This window comes from Nerophis lumbriciformis, linkage group LG05 (genome assembly GCF_033978685.3).
Source record: "Nerophis lumbriciformis linkage group LG05, RoL_Nlum_v2.1, whole genome shotgun sequence".
Classification (NCBI taxonomy): Eukaryota; Metazoa; Chordata; class Actinopteri; order Syngnathiformes; family Syngnathidae; genus Nerophis; species Nerophis lumbriciformis.
The window spans coordinates 22,071,838-22,092,500 of record NC_084552.2 but is presented as its reverse complement, the minus strand read 5'-3'; the positions used below and the strand labels follow the sequence as shown (position 1 = coordinate 22,092,500).

The window sequence follows — 20,663 nt, the reverse complement described above, 5'->3', positions numbered from 1 at the left end:
AAAGTTTGCAACTTTTGGTTGCTGATAAAAAAGCCTTGCCTGTACCGGAAGTAGCAGACGAGTAGCGTGACGTCACAGGTTGTGGAGCTCCTCACATCTGCACATTGTTTACAATCATGGCCACCAGCAGCGAGAGCGATTCGGACCGAGAAAGCGACAATTTCCCCATTAATTTGAGCGAGAATGGAAGATTCGTGGATGAGGAAAGTGAGAGTGAAGGACTAGAGGGCAGTGGGAGCGATTCAGATAGGGAAGATGCTGTGAGAGGCGGGTGGGACCTGATATTCAGCTGGGAATGACTAAAACAGTAAATAAACACAAGACATATATATACTCTATAAACCACAACACAACCAGGCTTATATTTAATATGCCACAAAGTATTCCCGCATAACAAACACCTCCCCCTCCCGTCCATATAACCCGCCAATACAACTCAAACACCTGCACAACACACTCAATCCCACAGCCCAAAGTACTGTTCACTTCCCCAAAGTTCAGACAGCACATATATTTCCCCAAAGTTACGTACGTGACATGCACATAGCGGCACGCACGCACGGGCAAGCGATCAAATGTTTGGAAGCTGCAGCTGCATGCGTACTCACGGTACCATGTCTGCGTATCCAACTCAAAGTCCTCCTGGTAAGAGTCTCTGTTGTCCCAGTTCTCCACAGGCCAATGGTAAAGCTTGACTGTCATCTTCCGGGAATGTAAACATTATCCGGCACACCAGTCAAGGGGTGCATTCTAAGGCGGGGGTGCGTTATCCGGCACAACACCTGCCGCAATACACCGCTTCCCACCTACAGCTTTCTTCTTTGCTGTCTCCATTGTTCATTGAACAAATTGCAAAATATTCACCAACACAGATGTCCAGAATACTGTGGAATTTTGCGATGAAAACAGACGACTTAATCGCTGGCCACTATGCTGTCCCAAAATGTCCTCCACAATCCGTGACGTCACGCGCTGACGTCATCATACCGAGACGTTTTCAGCAGGATATTTCGCGCTAAATTTAAAATTGCACTTTAGTAAGCTAACCCGGCCGTATTGGCATGTGTTGCAATGTTAAGATTTCATCATTGATATATAAACTATCAGACTGCGTGGTCGGTGGTAGTGGGTTTCAGTAGTCCTTTAAGTTTTTCACTCTGTGTTTCATTGCAGCCATTTGCTAGAATAAAAAAAAAGTTAATTTTATTTCTTATTAATGTACACCCCATATTGACGGAAAAAAAACCAGAAATTTGAAAGAAAAACTGAAATATCACATGGTCATAAGTATTCGGACTCTTTGCTGTGACACTCATATTTACCTCACATGCTGTCCATTTCTTCTGATCCTTCTTGAGATGGTTCTGCTCCTTCATTGGAGTGCAGCTGTGTTTAATTAAACTGACTGGACTTGATTTACAAAGACACATACCTGTCTATATACGACCTTACAGCTCACAGTGCATGTCTGAGCAAATGAGAATCATGAGGTCGAAGGAACTGCCCAAGGATCTCAGACAAAGAATTGTTACAAGGCACAGATCTGGCCTAGGTTACATAATTTCTGCAGCAATCAAGGTTCCCAAGAGCACAGTGGCCTCCATAATCCTTAAATGAAAGAAGTTTGGGACGACCACAACTCTTCCTCGACCTGGCCGTTCAGCCAAATTGAGCAATCGTGGGAGAAGAGCCTTGGTGAGAGATGTAAAGAAGAACCCAAAGATCACTGAGGCTGAGCTCCAGAGATGCAGTCGGATAATGGAAGAAAGTTCCACAAAGTCAACTATCACTGCTACCCTCCACCAGTCGTGGCTTTATGGCAGAGGGGCCTGAAGGAAACCTCTCCTCAGTGCAGAGTTGCAGACATATGAAAGCCTGCATAGAGATTGCCAAAAAAACACATGAAGGACTCCCAGACTGAGAAATAAGATTCTCTGGTCTGATGAGACCAATATTGAACTTTTTGGCGTTAATTTTAAGCGGCATGTTTGGAAAAAAACAGGCACTGCCCAATACAATCCCAACAGTGAAACATGGTGGTGGCAGAATCATGCTATGGGGGTGTTTTTTTGCAGCTGTAGGGACAGGACTACTAGTTGCAATTGAAAGAAAAATTAATCTGGCCAAGTACAGAGATAGCCTGGAAGAAAACCTCTTCCAGAATGCTCAGGACCAAAGGCTGGGCCGAAGTTTCACCTTCAAAAAAGAGAATGACCCTGAGCACACAGCTAAAATAACAAAGGAGTGGCTTCGGAACAACTCTGTGGCTATTCTTAAATGGCTCAGCCTTAACTCAAGAGCATCTCCGGAGTGTTAGAATAATTATGTATATATTATCACACTAACTTTAGTATGCTTAAAGTCTGTTGCTTTAGTTATTTAGCTATTGTGCTCAAGTTGGACTTTTCTAATCTGTGCAAGGACAAAACTTCTTGTCTGAGGGGTGGCCTCAGCCACAGATGTTATCTTTGTTGTAGCCCGCTAAAAGCCAAGGACTTCGACAACCTCAACGAAGATAAGATGACAACACGCAGACGAAGCGGGGACAAGGCAAAATCACAAAGCCCCCAGCACATTCCGTCACGTACTGTGCGTCCTGGTCCATCCATCCATCCATTTTCTACCGCTTAATCCCTTCGGGGTCGCGGGGGGCGCTGGAGCCTATCTCAGCTACAATCGGGCGGAAGGCGGGGTACACCCTGGACAAGTCGCCACCTCATCACAGGGCCAACAAAGATAGACAGACAACATTCACACTCACATTCACACACTAGTGCCAATTTAGTGTTGCCAATCAACCTATCCCCAGGTGCATGTTTTTTGGAGGTGGGAGGAAGCCGGAGTACCCGGAGGGAACCCACGCAGTCACGGGGAGAACATGCAAACTCCACACAGAAAGATCCCGAGCCCGGGATTGAACCCAGGACTGCTCAGGACCTTCGTATAGTGAGGCAGACGCACTAACCCCTCTTCCACCGTGCTGGACCTGCTTTGCATAACATATGTGACCACTCCTTTTAGAGGTGACCTTAGTAATGTTGACTATGGAACTCTGAATGAAAAGAGGGACGCGGGAGCTGAACCTTAGAGCGTAGGGCGAGACTGTGACTAAGTGTTCAGCTCCATGCGTTCTCCCCATGAGCTAAATTGAACTCTGTCTCTGCATGATTTCCTTGCTTCTTGTCTGATTATTAGACGTCATCAGTGTTTGAACCTGACATCTTCTTGGTCCTTTGAGCCGGATTCCAAGACGTCTGACGATTGCAGCCAGGTGAGTAAAATCAGAAGACCATGGCACCCACATCTCCCATTGAGGAGCTGATTTTCTTCACCCCGGGCTGGGATCTTGACGACTGACGGGAAACCGAGGACAAGAGGAAGGAACGCAGATTTCAGTGAGTACGTTTTGAATTACAAAGGAAAAATAGCGTGTGACTGAGGGTTACGACGCATAGAAGAAGAAAAAAAGCGTGTAACTAAGGGTTACGACGCATAAGAAAGGCGTGTGACTGAGGGTTACGACGCATAGAAAAAGCATGTGACTAAGGGTTACGACGCAAAAACAAACCCTGTAAATCCGAGGCTCTAACAAGTAAAAAGGTCTAAGAATCAGAAGGACGAAAGAATGAAACTTTCGTAAGATTCAACATTGAAAATAAGCCAAATTAAGGACATCGTAGTCCACGTAAAAACCGACAATTCTAAAGCAGGAGAGGCCACAGAAGGACCGCGATGTCTGCAAGAAAACTGAGACAGCTGTAAAACAAGTGTGAAAGGTATGAACGTGAGAGTGTGTGGGAGTAATCGCCATTAGGCTATCACTCCATACTAAATTTGTGACAAGTAATAGTGGGTTATTGTGGACGCTTTAGGAAAAAAAAAAAAGAAAAACCTCCAGCAGAAGCGACGTGTTCCGCAATAATAAATTAAACCACTATCTTACAACAAAGAAAAAGTAATCCTTATAAATTCGGCTCTGTAGGGGACGACGGATTACTCCAGATTCTCAAAATGGGAAAAGGGACAAGTAAACCAAAGGTTAGTCCAAAAGACGTGGTAAAATGTAAAGACTGGAAAGTAGTAGAAAAAACTAATCCAAAATTACTGAAATGTGTCGATGACTGGATCGTGTGTGTGTGTGGCGCATCGGGATTGGAAGTTTGAAAATGAATGTATTAAGTGTACGTTTAAGTCGTTTAACTTTAAAGTGTAGTCTAACATTCTTAGGTTAGAATCTTTTTTAGACATTTGCAGTACACCATACATCTGGGTGGGGAGCTACGATAAGATAATGGCATAAAATGGAATAAATAAGGAGGCATGGCAATCTCAACAGCTTTCAGTTAGCTATAGACTTTTGATAATATAATGTGAGTAACTATAACCATTACAACTGTTTGCTTTGAATATTGTTGAATAATAATTACAAATTAAAGCTGCAAGCAGCGATGGACAGGACCAACTTTGACGGCACATACAATCCAAACCGGAGCAGTAATTAAAACTCTTTGGTCAACTTTTAATCAGAAGGGTTCAATCTCTCTATTGTGCTAGTTTGAAGCCGACACGACAAACGCGCTCAGAGGAGATAATGTTTGAAAAAAGGTGGCCGGTTTTTACAAAACTTTTGTTTTGAAGGGGGAATTGCAAACTTCCTGTTGATTTTTGCTGGGGGTTGTCAGTATATGAAATGTAGGTCTAAGTAAGACCTACATAGAGGTTTTTGTTTCATGTCTCTAAGACATTCCTGTTGGAAGTTACAGGCAGTTTTGTCTGAGTTTTCTTCCTAGGAGCAGTTGTGTCTGTGTTTTCTTCCTCGGGGGCGCTAGAGCGCAATTTTGAGTTTTGGGGTCGGGTTTTTTTTTTATTAGATCGCAATTTTTGCCAGTCCTGATGTGTGTGTCCAGTTTGGTGAGTTTTGAAGCATGTTAAGGGAGTCAAATTATAGCTCAAAGAGGCAAAAGTGACTGTTTTTACTAACTTTTTGTTTTGAAGGGGGAATTGCCAACTTCCTGTTGATTTTTGCTGATTTTTGTTTCATGTCTCTACGACATTCCTAACGGAAGTTACAAGCAGTTTTGTCTGTGGTTTTTGCTAGGGGGCGCTAGAGCGCAATTTTGAGTTTTGGGGTTTGGTTTTTTTATCAAATGGCAATTTTTGCCAGTCCTGATGTGTGTGTCAAATATGGTGAGTTTTGAAGCATGTTAAGGGGGTCAAATTACACCTCAAAGAGGCTGCGGAATAATAATAATAAAACCTTACAATTACAATAGGGTCCTCTGTCCCAAAGGGACATTGCGGTCCCTAATAAAACATATAAAGAATTGGAAGAATGTCTCTTCTGAGTTGTAAATTTATAGTTAATACACTTATAGACATGTTAATCGGTTTAAAATGTTACTTAAAATTACATGAAGTAATACGTATAACATTTGAATTAGGAATATTGATTTAGTGTTTATTAGGACAATTAATGCTGTAATTTTAAACATCATATGCAGGATTTGGACACATTTCACAGTGATTGATATCAGTAATGCATTCTTCTCGATACCAATACATAAAGAAAGTCAATTTTGGTTTGCATTTACTTATAAAGGGAAAATACAAGACTACCTCAAGGGTATGCGGAAAGTCTGACAATCTATTCACAAGCAATGCATGCAAGCATGTCCAAATTCGACCCTCCAGGAGGAAGACAAAAGTCTTGATATACGTAGATGACATATTATTAGCATATATGATGACATATTATTAGCAATATCCTGCTGAAAACGTCTCGGTATGATGACGTCAGCGCGTGACGTCACAGATTGTAGAGGACATTTTGGGACAACATGGTGGCCAGCTATTAAGTCGTCTGTTTTCATCGCAAAATTCCACAGTATTCTGGACATCTGTGTTGGTGAATCTTTTGCAATTTGTTCAATGAACAATGGAGACAGCAAAGAAGAAAGCTGTAGGTGGGAAGCGGTGTATTGCGGCCGACTGAAGCAACACAAACACAGCCGGTGTTTCATTGTTTACATTCCCGGAAGATGACAGTCAAGCTTTACCATTGGCCTGTGGAGAACTGGGACAACAGAGACTCTTACCAGGAGGACTTTGAGTTGGATACGCAGACGCGGTACCGTGAGTACGCATGCAGCTGCGGCTTCCAAACATTTGATCGCTTGCCCGTACGTGTGTGCCGCTATGTGCATTTCACGTACGTAACTTTGGGGACTTTGGGGAAATATATGGGCTGTATGAACTTTGGGGAGGTGAACGGTACTTTGGGCTGTGGGATTGAGTGTGTTGTGCAGGTGTTTGAGTTGTATTGGCGGGTTATATGGTCGGGAGGGGGGAGGTGTTTGTTATGCGGGATTAATTAGTGGCATATTAAATATAAGCCTGGTTGTGTTGTGGCTAATAGAGTATATATATGTCTTGTGTTTATTTACTGTTTTAGTCATTCCCAGCTGAATATCAGGTCCCACCCGCCTCTCACAGCATCTTCCCTATCTGAATCGCTCCCACTGCCCTCTAGTCCTTCACTTTCACTTTCCTCATCCACAAATCTTTCATCCTCGCTCAAATTAATGGGGAAATCGTCGCTTTCTCGGTCCGAATCGCTCTCGCTGTTGGTGGCCATGATTGTAAGCAATGTGCAGATGTGAGGAGCTCCACAACCTGTGACGTCATGCTACTCGTCTGCTACTTCCGGTACAGACAAGGCTTTTTTTATCAGTGACCAAAAGTTGCACATGGAGAACTATTAAAAGAATTATTAAAAGCGGTACAGTTACCAGCTAAAATAGCAATGTGCAAATGTGCGGCACACACCAACGGAATGGACGCAATATCACGTCTGCGGACAAAACAGCAAAACAAACAGCAGAAGAAGAAATACAAGTTTTTAAACTACAAACTAGTGATATGAATAATGATATACTAAAAGACATGCAACAACAAAGTACTCCAAAAGAAAAAGATAAATGGATTAAAAAAAATATTAAAAAAACGGAGCCATGTTGAACAAAGAAGACATCTATGTATGTCCAGACAATAAACCAATCTTACCAAAAAATCTTTATAAGTGGGCAGCAGTATTGAGCCATGGTTTTACTCATGCCTCAACAGGAGTGAATATGAATCTTATACAGAAGTACTATACTACCTACAGCTTTTATTCCTATTCAAAAAAAAATCATGCATGACCTGTGCAAGGCCAATTCCCCAAACCACAACACCCGTTCCAACATTTATGCATGGATTTTATTGAACAAAATAGGAGTGAAGAAAAACAGTATTGTCTGGTCATAGTAGATGCATTTTCAAAGGGGGTAGAAATATTTCCTAAAGGAAAAGCAGATGCGCTAACAGTAGCAAAAGCATTATGCAAAGATATAATACCAAGATAGGGTATAACTAAATCTATACAGTGACAATGGACCTCATTTTGTAAATCAATTAATCAAGAATATAGGATCATTATTCCAAATTGATCTCAAAAACCACTGTGCTTATTATCCACAAAGCGCAGGACTAGTGGAAAGGAAAAATGCAACAATTAAAAACAGACTAAAGAAATGGATGGAAGACACAAAACGTCCATGGACACAATGTATAGATTTAGTAAAAATGTACATGAACATTACAAGTACAGTCGCATTAAACGACAAACAGGAAATGCTAAGGCAAGAACAACGGACTATGCCGTCTGTTCGATAGATCTGATCATAAAACCCAGGTCCAAATATAACAACCTGTGTCCCATGGATAGTCTCGTGGGCCTACAATGAATCACTGATGTTTTCGGAAGCTCCCAATACCACCTCCACAACACTACTTCCAGTAAGAAACTTAAAAGGATTCCCACCACGGGAACAGACTGGCCAAATTACTGGTGGTACCTCACAGACTATCCAATACGGGGGAAATGGGACACTCTGGTCACTACATATATTATACTATAATATATATTATTTTTATTATTGTACTTATTTTGTGTCTGGTTTTGTATTTATTTTGTATAATCCAGTGAGGTGTACCGTATTTTCCGCACTATTAGCCGCACCTAAAAACCACAAATTTACTCAAAAGCTGACAGTGCGGCTTTTAACCCGGTGCGCTTTATATATGGATAAATATTAAGATTCATTTTCATAAAGTTTCGATCTCGCAACTTCGGTAAACAGCCGCCATCTTTTTTCCCGGTAGAACAGGAAGCGCTTCTTCTTCTACGCAAGCAACCGCCAAGGTAAGCACCCGCCCCCATAGAACAGGAAGCGCTTCTTCTTCTACTGTAAGCAACCACCCGCCCGCGTAGAAGAAGAAAAAGCGCGCGGATATACCGTACGTTTCATTTCCTTTGTGTGTTTACATCTGTAAAGACCACAAAATGGCTCCTACTAAGCGTCAGGGATCCGGTTCATGAAAAGACGCAATCTCTCCATCCGCACACGGATTACTATTTCACAGCAACTGATATTCCTGTGAACGCACTGTGGATACAACGGGAGCACGTACGGTGAATATTCGCACCACAGGGAATGAGAAGTCATCCTTCACTGTGGTTCTAGCTTGCCATGCTAACTTCCACCCATGGTGATATTCAAAAGGAAGACCTTGCCAAAAGAGACCTTTCCAGCCGGCGTCATCATAAAAGCTAACTCGAAGGTATGGATGAAGAAAAGATGAGCGAGTGGTTAAGGTAAGTTTAAGTTTACGCGAAGAGGCCGGGTGGCTTTTTTCACGCAGCTCTGTCCATGTTGATATACGTATGTTTGTGATTGCACATTTGCGTAAATTTTGGGAGTGAACAGAGTTGTTAGAACGCTGGTTTTTAATATATTATTAAAGTTTGACTGACCTATCTGACTGTTTTTTTGACATTCCTTTAGCGCAGTTAGATGCGGCTTACAACACCGGGCAGCTTATAGGTGGACAAAGTTTTGAAATATGCCGTTCATTGAAGGCGCGGCTTTTAACCCAGGGCGCCTTATGGTGCGGAAAATACGGTATATTATTTTTTTGTCATATTTGGATGTATTTGTTTAGTTTGTATGCTTGTGAATCTGGGATATCCATTAAGTAAGACTACATATTATGTTGAAGGGGGCAGGAAATATAAGATTTTCTTCATCCTGTTCCTTCTCAAGCATAGGTGTGTAAATATGTGTTTAGTTGCTAAAGTTTAATTGTCTATTGATAATGAATGAATGAATGAATGAATGAATGAATGAATGAACTACTGGCCCCGGGTGATAGTGAAGAAGCTAAATTCTTTAAAAAGTCAAATAACTCTGAAACATCAAGGCCCAAATCTAGTGTTAACCATATCACTCCCCGATGGACAAAATAGACCACCCAATGCCACACTGTTCAACACATCCAGATGCGGTTTCCAATTATGGCCATGGTCAAGTGGACTAGGCCCATATTTCCCGGTGATTGTTTGCATAAATCAAACCATGCGCAACACCGAACAACCCAGAGTGAACACCTATACTAAACGCGCTGGAGTCACAGTTGTAAGCGTACCATTTGGTGATGTGGATAAATGTTCAAAGTAACAACTGGTGTGTAATAATTGGTTCCTCCTTTGGCTGTTAATTGGTTACTCATGGCAAAAAAGGTTAATTGAAGTAATCAGCAAAACAACTCCTGAATGGAATTGCAATACATGGGACAAAATCTACCCTGTAACCAAAGAAACAAAGCAGGAACCAATATTTGCTAAACATGCGACAAAAGCTAATTACACCTGCATTAACATGCTAGGCTCTGGACAACAGTTAGGAAACTTATCGTCAGACAACTGCTTACACATAGTAAATGTATCAATAGTTGTACAAAAATTGTTAACACGCCTGAACAGTTTGATGCCCGAACATTGGAACAGAACTACACGTGATGTAAACTGGCAAAGTGTTGGAGATCCAACTTATATCATCAATACAATAGGTGTCCCAAGAGGTGTACCTGAAGAGTACAAATTGGTCAGGTTCAAACACTGATGACATCTATTAATCAGACAAGAAGCAAGGAAATCATGCAGAGACAGAGTTCAATTTAGCTCATGAGGAGAACGCATGGAGCTGCACACTTAGTCACAGTCTCGCCCTAAGCTCTAAGGTTCAGCTCTCGCGTAGATCAAATTGCAGCTGGATTCGAATCATCCGTCTGCTGGTGGTGTACGATTAACAAGAATGTTGATAGAATAAACTACGTCCACTACAACATACAGAGACTAGGAAATTGGACACAGGCCGGATTTGAAGCCGTCGCTGATCAATTCGCCGCAACCTCCCTTATGGCCTTTCAAAACCGTATGACGCTAGACATGTTGTTAGCGGAAAAGGGAGGCGTGTGCGCAATATTGGGTGAATATGATACCAAACTACACTGATGCAGAAGATAGCCTGACCAGAGCACTGGAAGGCCTGCTCACCCTCAACGGTAAAATGAAAGAGCACTCCGGCATAGATACATCTATGTGGGATGGATGGATGGATGTGTTCGGCAAATACAAATCCTTGGTATCATCAATTCTAGTATCTATGGCTGTGTTTGCAGAAATACTGACGCTGTGTGGATATTGTTGTATTCCCTGTCTGCGTTCTGTGCTTAACCGTCTGATTACCACAGCGATTAGCCAAGCAGATGATAGAACTGTTCAGATGCACCTTCTGGCAGACGCCAAGAAAGATGAATTTGATGACGAGGATACCTACCTGGACGGTGTTCCTGATCTGTTTCCAGACCCTGGTGGAAAAAATTATGTTGAACTCTGAGTGTAAACATAACTTGGCCCTAGGGAAATGAACTATTAACTGAAAATCGCAAGAAGAAGTTATTAGGGATAAGAAGATTCTGGGGAAGTTATGTGATAAACAGGAGAGAAATGTTAGAATAATTATGTATATATTATCACACTAACTTTAGCATGCTTAAAGTCCGTTGCTTTAGTTATTTAGCTATTGTGCTCAAGTTGGACATTTCTAATCTGTGCAAGGACACAACTTCTTGTCTGAGGGGTGGCCTCAGCCACAGATGTTATCTTTGTTTTAGCCCGCTAACAGCCAAGGACTTAAACGGCCTCAACGAAGATAAGATGACAGCACGCAGACAAAGCAGAGACTTCAAGGACCTCAACGAAGATAAGATGACAACACGCAGACGAAGCGGGGACAAGGCGAAGTCACAAGGCCCCCAGCACATTCCGTCACATACTGTGCGTCCTGCACCTGCTTTGCATAATATTTGTGACCACACCTTTTAGAGGCGACCTTATTAATGTTGACTATGGAACTCTGAATAAAAAGAGGGACGCGGGAGCTGAACCTTAGAGCTTAGGGCGAGACTGTGACTAAGTGTGCAGCTCCATGCGTTCTCCTCATGAGCTAAATTGAACTCTGTCTCTGCATGATTTCCTTGCTTCTTGTCTGATTAATAGATGTCATCAGTGTTTGAACCTGACATGGAGAGACCTAAAATGGCTGTCCACCAACGTTCATCATCCAACGTGACATAACAGCAGAGAATCTGCAAGGCCGAATGGCAGTGGATCCCCAAATTCAGGAGTGAAAAAACTTGTTGCATCATTCCCAAGAAGACTCATGGCTGTAGCTGTAGGATACATATTTCAGTTTTACTTTTTTAATGAATTTGTAGAAATGTCTACATTTCTGTTTTTTTCTGTCAGGATGGGGTGCTGAGTGTACATTAATGAGAAATAAAATTAACTTTTTTGATTTTAGCAAATGGCTGCGATGAAACAGAGTGAAAAATGTAAAGGGGTCGGAATACTTTCCGTAGCCACTGTATATCCCAGAAGACTCTGCGACGTGGAGAGGGATGTCTGTTATTAGTTGAATAAAGGAATGCGACATACCCAAAGTTACCACACAGCAGCAAATACTTTCTGATTTACCAGGGATTAGGAATTACACACAGGTACAGTGGAATAATAAGCATTACCTGGATATATGGAGTCACCCATAAAATTATAAAGTCATGTTTTTTGCTCGTCGGAGAGTATCCATGAGACAGGACCTTATTTAAAATCGCTAGTCATGATGGTCTATATGAAAGAAGCGCGCTGATATTTTGAAGGACCTACTGTAAGAAAAACTTCAAGAATAGTGCTGGCAAACTGGGAGAGTGCCTCTGCTTTTAGCTCAGTCGTCAGCGCGCCTCGCCTCTGGGTTCCCGCCCCTCTCGGAGCAGTCGGAAAAAACAACGCAGCTGAGAGAGAGTACTCAATCGCTACACAAAGCTGAGCTGTCTGTGATTGGTGGCTACAATAATCATTGCATTCCGCCGTGAAAATCGCGGGCCCACGATTGGGTGGGGGCCAGGGGCTCCAACCCAGGTATTAAGGCGGCCCTTTATCTCCATCCAATTCTTAAATATCAACAATGCAAAGGATGAACCTTTAATTGATTTTCAAACACATTACTATTCAGCATGATAAGTTGTCTTTGTACTTGTGATACTATTTATTTTTGATATAACAAACATAACATATAATAACATAGAATTATGTAAATACAAGTGCTCAGCTTGATGTTGAACACCTGATGGTGATGGTGCCAAGCTAGCACTGTGTACTACTACTTTGTAGGCAGTGTTAAGTTTGCTGTGTTGTTGTTGTTGTCTTTGACGCCACTTGGACTGTGACCTTAACCCAATAACACAATATTTGTTTCTTTCACCATTTAATCAACAGACAGTATTTTGCATCCACACGACGTCATTGATGTTGGTAAACAAGAACCATTGGAATAAGTCTACCACAGAATGTAGAGGAGTTGGCAGCTGTGCTGATCGATTTATTGAACATACGTCAGTATATAATTTCGTCCATTCGGACCACCAAGCCCCTTTGTTGACGCTGCTGCCATGATCCGGAATGTGCGCTACACGCCAGGTGGTGGATGTGGCCAAATAAGGATGGGATGTAAGCAGCACTGCTCGTAGTTTTGAGTTTTGACGGACAGATCACACATCTGACAGACCACCCACTCACAATTTCTTTCAGCCTCATCTCGTCAAGCATATTTCAGTCAGTGGAAATTAGCCATGTTTTGCTTGTCTTTGACATTTCATTGCCATGAAAAACACAATAATGTCATCATTGTTGGCGAAAACAATATTCGATGGTTCAATTGTGAGGTTGACAGTCGAATCAGTTGAATACTCTAAGACATGGGTATCAAACTCTGGCCCGCGGGCCAGATTTGGCCCGCCGTGTAATTTCACTTGGCCCTTGAGACAATATCAAATTAACACTAGAGCTGGCCCGCCGATTATATTCAGCAGCTGTGCCGCAGTAACACCGCATTCACCGCTAATTCTCATACTTGCCAACCCTCCCGGGAGAGTCACAGATTTCAGTGCCTCTCCCAAAAATTGTCACATCCGCTTTTCATCCAGTCCAACGTATGCTGGCCCAGTCACATAATATGTGCAGCTTCTGCACGCACACACAAGTGAATGCAATGCATACTTAATCAACAGCGATACAAGTTACACTGAGAGTGGTCGTATAAACAACTTTAACACTGTTACAAATACACGCCACACTGTGAACCCACACCAAACAAGAATGACAAACACATTTCGGGAGAACATGCGCACCGTAACACAACATAAACACAACAGAACAAATACCCAGAACCCTTTGCAGCACTAACTCTTACGGGACGCTACAAGGTGGGGGGAGGAGGGCGGGGTTTTGTGGTAGCGGGGTGTATATTGTCTGTCCCGGAAGAGTTAGTGCTGCAAAGGCTTCTGGGTATTTGTTCTGTTGTGTTTATGTTGTGTTACAGTGCAGATGTTCTCCCGAAATGTGTTTGTCATTCTTGTTTTGTGTGGATTCACAGTGTGGCGTATATTTCTAACAAAACTTAAAGTTGTTTATACGGGCACACTCAGTATAACCTGTATCACTGTTGATCAAGTATGCTTTGCATTCCCGTGTGTGTTCATACAGAAGCCACGCATATCTTGTGACTGGGCCGACACGTTGTTAGAATGGATGAAAAACAGACGTGGCGCCAGCTCATAGAGGACCTTAAAGGCAGTGCCTTTAAGGCACGCCTCCAAGGCTGTGGTCCGGGTGGACTACGAGATATAATGACTGATGAACACCTTCATTGGATAATGAAGGTTGCCTCAGTTCAAAGCCTGAGCCCTGACATTAATGAACTAGCATCCAGAAAAAGTTGGTTTATTCATTGTTATTTTATTTTCAAATTTATAAGCCTGTGGAAAAAGTTAATGTTGATATTTACCTCAGAAGGCTGCAAATAGAAAAGAGGCATTCAATTTTTATTTAAATTGTATTTGATATGCCATTGATTTTTTTAAATTATTAATATTATTATTTGAAACTCGATTTTGCATGTCACTATAAAGTTATATAAGCCTTGCTTGTTCAATATTCAATGCAAAACTTGTTTGGGTCCCTATTAAAAGGTTAATTTGTTCAACCTTGGCCCGCGGCTTTGTTCAGTTTTAAATTTTGGCCCACTCTGTATTTGAGTTTGACACCCCTGCTCTAAGACAACCCTACGAATAATATATTTTTTGTTAAATCTATGGCAGTGACGTGAAGTGACGGGCAGTGCGATTCAACACACTTCCACGACGTGGCAGGGGGTACATAATTACCGTGTTGTCATTCATGCGGTACGACATTTTTGTTTGGTGGTGTGCTATGAAACACTGCTATTGTCATACGCCATAACCACATGATCGTTAAAGTCACAGAAACGCACAGTTCACTAAACAAACCACAACCGGGGTCTACTTTGTCCACCACAAGTTTCAGACATTCCCTGTGAACGCCTGATAAGTCTCAATCATCCAGATGATTCTCGGAACAAATAGTCCATCACAATGGCTGAGATCGACGGGATGAATGAGACTGTTACCGGAAAGGTGTCTGAAAATGTTGGGTTTACCCCTTTTGAATGGTGCAGGAATATCAAAGCCAATGTGCCTTCAACTGTGAAGACGTCGCTACGAGTGTGTGCAAAGGTTAGTCTTGCTTCAACCACAGACTTCACAAAAAGATGGATTTTCGGGAAAAAAAACTACTTTTAATGAACATACTTATTATGGCAGTGAAGGAGACAATGAAACAGTAAGTAATAAGAGTAGGGTAGAAATGTGTGAATGGTTTTTTGTGCAGGTAGGTTAGCCTTCTAATGTAAGACAATGGCATCACCGTCCTTCAGCAAAATAAAGAATGATCTTCAAAAAACTACTTTTAACTGGATCAGTGCCTACTGTGTCTGGCAATGGACCAGTTAGTACTATAATCCGTTATTACCTCGCGAACGATTATGTTGCACGTAGCATAGTTAACTGTTGTTTACAAGGTTCCTAAGCAACAGTGCAGTAAAAATAATACCATAATAAAGAATAAAAACATTTTTTATGGTCAATATTCCCATGTATACAAACCACAAAACTAGTGAAGTTGGCACATTGTGTAAATCGTAAATAAAAACATAATACAATGATTTGCAAATCCTTTTCAACTTACCGTCGCACCGGCCGAAAATGCATAATAAAGAAGGAAAAAAACATATATAAGTCGCACTGGAGTATAAGTCGCATTTTTTGGGGAAATTTATTTGATAAAACCCAACACCAAGAATAGACATTTGAAAGGCAATTTAAAATAAATAAAGAATAGTGAACAACAGGCTGAATAAGTGTACGTTATATGAGGCATAAATAACCAATTGAGAACGTGCCTGGTATGTTAACATAACATATTATGGTAAGAGTCATTCAAATAACTATAACATATAGAACATGCTATACGTTTACCAAACAATCTGTCACTCCTAATCGCTAAATCCCATGAAATCTTATACGTCTAGTCTCTTACGTGAATGAGCTAAATAATATTATTTGATATTTTACGGTAATGTGTTAATAATTTCACACATAAGTCGCTCCAGAGTATAAGTCGCACCCCCCGGCCAAACTATGAAAAAAAACTGCGACTTATAGTCCGAAAAATACGGTGTATTCAATTGAATAGACTGCAAAGACAAGATACTTAACTTTCGAACTGGAAAACGTTGTTATTTTTTGCAAATATTAACTCATTTGGAATTTGATGCCTGCAACATGTTTTAAAAAAGCTGGCACACGTGGCAAAAAGACTGAGAAAATTGAGGAATGCTCATCAAACACTTATTTGGAACATCCCACAGACGAACAGGCTAATTGGGAACAGGCGGGTGCCATGATTGGGTATAAAAGCAGCTTCCATGAAATGCTCAGTCATTCACAAACAAGGATGGGGCGAGGGTCACCACTTTGTCAACAAATGCGTGAGCAAATTGTCGAACGGTTTAAGAACAACATTTCCCAACCGACTATTGCAAGGAATTTAGGGATTTCACTTCAGAAAACCACTGTCAGTAACTACAGTCGGTCGCTACATCAGTAAGTGCAACATGTTGCCATTCAAGCAACATTATCATGGACACCCCTGCTTATTTCAGCAAGACAATGCCAAGCCACGTGTTACAACAACGTGGCTTCATAGTAAAAGAGTGTGGGTACTAGACTGGCCTGCCTGTAGTCCAGACATGTCTCCCATTGAAAATGTGTGGCGCATTATGAAGCCTAAAATACCACAACGGAGACCCCGGACTGTTGGACAACTTAAGCTGTACATCAAGCAAGAATGGGAAATAATTGGTCTCTGCAGTTCCCAAACGTTTACTGAGTGTTGTTAAAAGGAAAAGCCATGTAACACAGTGGTAAAAATGTTTTTTTGCAATGTGTTGCTGCCATTAAATTCTAAGTTAATGATGATTTGCAAAAAACAAAATAAGTTTCTCAGATTGAACATTAAATATCTTGTCTTTGCAGTCTATTCAATTGAATATAAGTTGAAAATGATTTGCAAATCAATGTATTCTGTTTTTATTTATGAATTACACAACATGCCAACGTTTTGGTTCTGTAAATACATTTAAAAATCAACAACCATGCTGACACCTTTTTTGTTAATTTGCAAGCGTTCCCTTGAGGAAACGCCGCACACCACATTCCCACGTGTGTGTTATTCCACACAGAATAGTATCTCGTTTGTTTTGCCCCAACAATCTAATTTTAGTGGAAGGAAGCAGCGCAAAGTGGATTATCACCCGCCTTGTATCTTTAGTCGCCCTTCACTACATGCACCTCAAACAAAAAAAAGGGGTCATCACCAGCTCTGCTTGCTTCTTTTTATGAAGGAGAAAACATATGTCACACATTTGATATTTAAAAGCAAGCTTCCTGTAACCCCCCTAGCCCCCCTTGTTGGCAGAGGTCTTCCCATGGAGGCTTCACATGTTGATATTAAAAAACAGATGGGAATGAAATCATTGTGATTGTTGTTTCATGCCAAACACCAGCCATGATGGGAGACGCGTTGTGTGTGTGTGCGTGTGTGTGTGTGTGTGTGTGTGTGTGTGTGTGTGTGTGTGTGTGTGTGTGTGTGTGTGTGTGTGTGAATGAAATCCACATGGTGCCTACATGATTCCTTATGATGCATGAACACACACTGCTTCATCTAAGAAGCAAACACATTGGCGGCGTGTGCCTCCGCCAAGGCTGCCATAAATAAACTGATCCTCTCCCTCCCGTGGAGCGTCGTGAAAAACGATAAAAATACAAGTTATTCGGATGAGATAATACAACAACGATATTTATTTGTTCGGCTGATCTCACCCTACAAAATAAAAGGCATTACGTGCAGAGTTGCGAAGAAGGCCTCTAATACACAACATTTCCTTGCGCACGATTCTATAATGTTGAAAGATGATGTAAACGTGTTTGTCTTATTAATTTCTGATTGTTTTGGCGGTTTGCGGCTTTATTGGCATCAATTATCTGGTGTTAATTGCGCCGCCATTTAGTTGACTTCAAATAACATTTACGGAACAATTTGCTGTTTGATAACATTTTTCTATTTTTAATATGCAAAAATTGCCTTTTCTTCCTCATTTATAATGATTTTGTGAAATAATTTTGCTTTTGACCATGCCAAAAAATTGCAAAGCTATAGTTCATTATAATAAATGTAGACGATGTCCATGAGCTAACAAAGTAATTGTTGTGTTTGCAAACCTTACAAAAGCACATGATTCTAGTTAAATCCACAAAGATACATTATGTCAGGCATTATTACTCATATTGCATGTTTGGTTTTGGAGTTATGTTTGAAAACGTTCATATTAAGTTAAAAAAAACTATTTTTTGTGTTTTTAAACCTTACAAAAGCACATTATTCTAGTTAAATCCACAAATATACATTATTTCAGGCATTATAAGACCTTTTGCATGTTTGGTTTAGGAGTTATGTTTGAATGAATTTTGTATTGCTTTTTTCGCATTATCTCAGGATTCTAAGAAAATTACTGTCATATTCAATCAATCAATCAATGTTTATTTATATAGCCCTAAATCACGAAAGTCTCAAAGGGCTATTGAGTAAAAAACAATTTTTTGTGATTGAAAACCTTACAAAAGCACATGTTTCAAGTAAAACTTATAAAGATACATTAATACAGGCATTATTAGACATATTGCATGTTTGGTTTTGGAGTTATTTTTGAATAACTTTCATATTTAGTATGACAGTTATACTGTCATATTAAGTTAAAAAAAACTATTTTTTGTGTTTTCAACCCTTACAAAAGCACATTATTCTAGTTAAATCCACAAAGATACATTATTTCAGGCATTATAAGACATTTTGCATGTTTGGTGTAGGAGTTAAGTTTGAATTAATTTTGTATTGCTTTTTTCGCATTATCTCAGGATTCTAAGAACATTACTGTCATATTGAGTAAAAAACACATTTTTGTGCTTGAAAACCTTACAAAAGCACATGTTTCTAGTAAAACTCATAAAGATACAATTATACAGGCATTATTAGACATTTTGCATGTTTGGTTTTGGAGATATGTTTGAACAACATCAAATTTAGTATGACAGTTATACTGTCATATTGAGTAAAAAAAACTAATGTTTGTGTTTGCAAACCTTACAAAAGCCTATGTTTCTAGTAAAACTCACAAAGATACAATATTACAGGCATTATTAGACATTTCGCATGTTTGGTTTAGGAGTTATGTTTGAATTAATTTCTTATTGCTTTTTTCGCATTATCTCAGGATTCTAAAAAATTACTGTCATTATGAGTAAAAAATTAATTTTTGTGATTAAAAACCTTACAAAAGCACATGTTTCAAGTAAAAATTATAAAGATACATTAATACAGGCATTATTAGAAATATTGCATGTTTGGTTTTGGAGTTATGTTTGAATAACATTAGGACTCCTCTTCCTCCTATCCAGGAGATCGCAAAAAGCCGCTGCCTGACCAGGGCTCAGAAAATCTGCAAAGACTCCTCCCACCCCCACCAAGGACTGTTTTCACTGCTGGACTCTAGAAAAAGATTCCGCAGCCTCGGAAGCAGAACCTCCAGGTTCTGTAACAGCTTCTTCCCTCAGGCCGTAAGACTCTTGAACGCATCATATTTAAATTACCCCCCTAAATGGATTAACTCGCTGGAATAAAAAAGACAATATAACATCCATCCATAAACGTGGACGCATGTGAAAAAGTGCAATATACAGTATTTATCTGTACAGTAATCTATTTATTTATTTATATATATTTATATATATTTATTTATTTTATATATATATTATATATGTTATTTATGTATATTTATTTATTTATATATGCACCGTATTGCTTTTTTTTTATCCTGCACTACCATGAGCTTATGTAACGAAATTTTGTCCTTATCTGTGCTGTAAAGTTCAAATTTGAATGACAATAAGTCTAAGTATAAGTCTAATATTTAGTATGACAGTTATACTGTCATATTGAGTAAAAAAATCTAATTTTTGTGTTTGCAAACCTTACAAAAGCTTATGTTTCTAGTAAAACTTACAAAGATACATTATTTCAGGCATTATTAGACATGTTGCATGTTTGGTTTAGGAGTTATGTTTGAATTAATTTGTTATTGCTTTTTTCGCATTCTCTCAGGATTCTAAGAACATTACTGTCATATTGAATAAAAAACAAATTTTGGTGCTTGCAAACCTTACAAAAGCATATGTTTCTAGTAAAACTCACAAAGATACATTAATACAGACATTATTAGACATATTGCATGTTTGGTTTAGGAGTTATGTTTGAATAACTGTCATATTTAATATATCACCAAAAATGATTCCCGGGCGCAGCCACTGCTACTGCCCACTGCTACTGCCCACTGCTCCCCTCACCTCCCAGGGGGTGAACAAGGGGATGGGTCAAATGCAGGGGACACATTTCACCACACCTAGTGTGTGTGTGTGTGACAATCATTGGTACTTTAACTTTAAGTTAAATATTTAGTATGACAGCTATACTGTCATATTGAGTAAAAAAAAACAAATTTTTGTGTTTGCAAACCTTACAAAAGCTTATGTTTTGAGTAAAACTTACAAAGATACATTATTTCAGGCATTATTAAACATTTTGCATGTTTGAATAATTTTACTCAATTATTTCAGGCATTTTGCATGTTTGAAATAATGTATCTTTGTGAGTTTTACTAGAAACATATGCCTTTGTAAGGTATGCAAACACAAAA

At 40.0% G+C, this 20,663-nt stretch overlaps 1 protein-coding gene across 1 annotated transcript in view; it reads right to left on the bottom strand.

Moving 5' to 3' along the window:
- The window catches only part of ntn5 (netrin 5), a 56,285-nt gene that overhangs the window by 33,223 nt on the left and 2,399 nt on the right, over positions 1 to 20,663 (bottom strand). Inside the window, exon 2 of the mRNA XM_061961104.1 lies at positions 3,215 to 3,353. The gene's annotated coding sequence lies outside the window, so the exon portion shown is untranslated. The remainder of the gene's footprint in view (positions 1 to 3,214; positions 3,354 to 20,663) is intronic.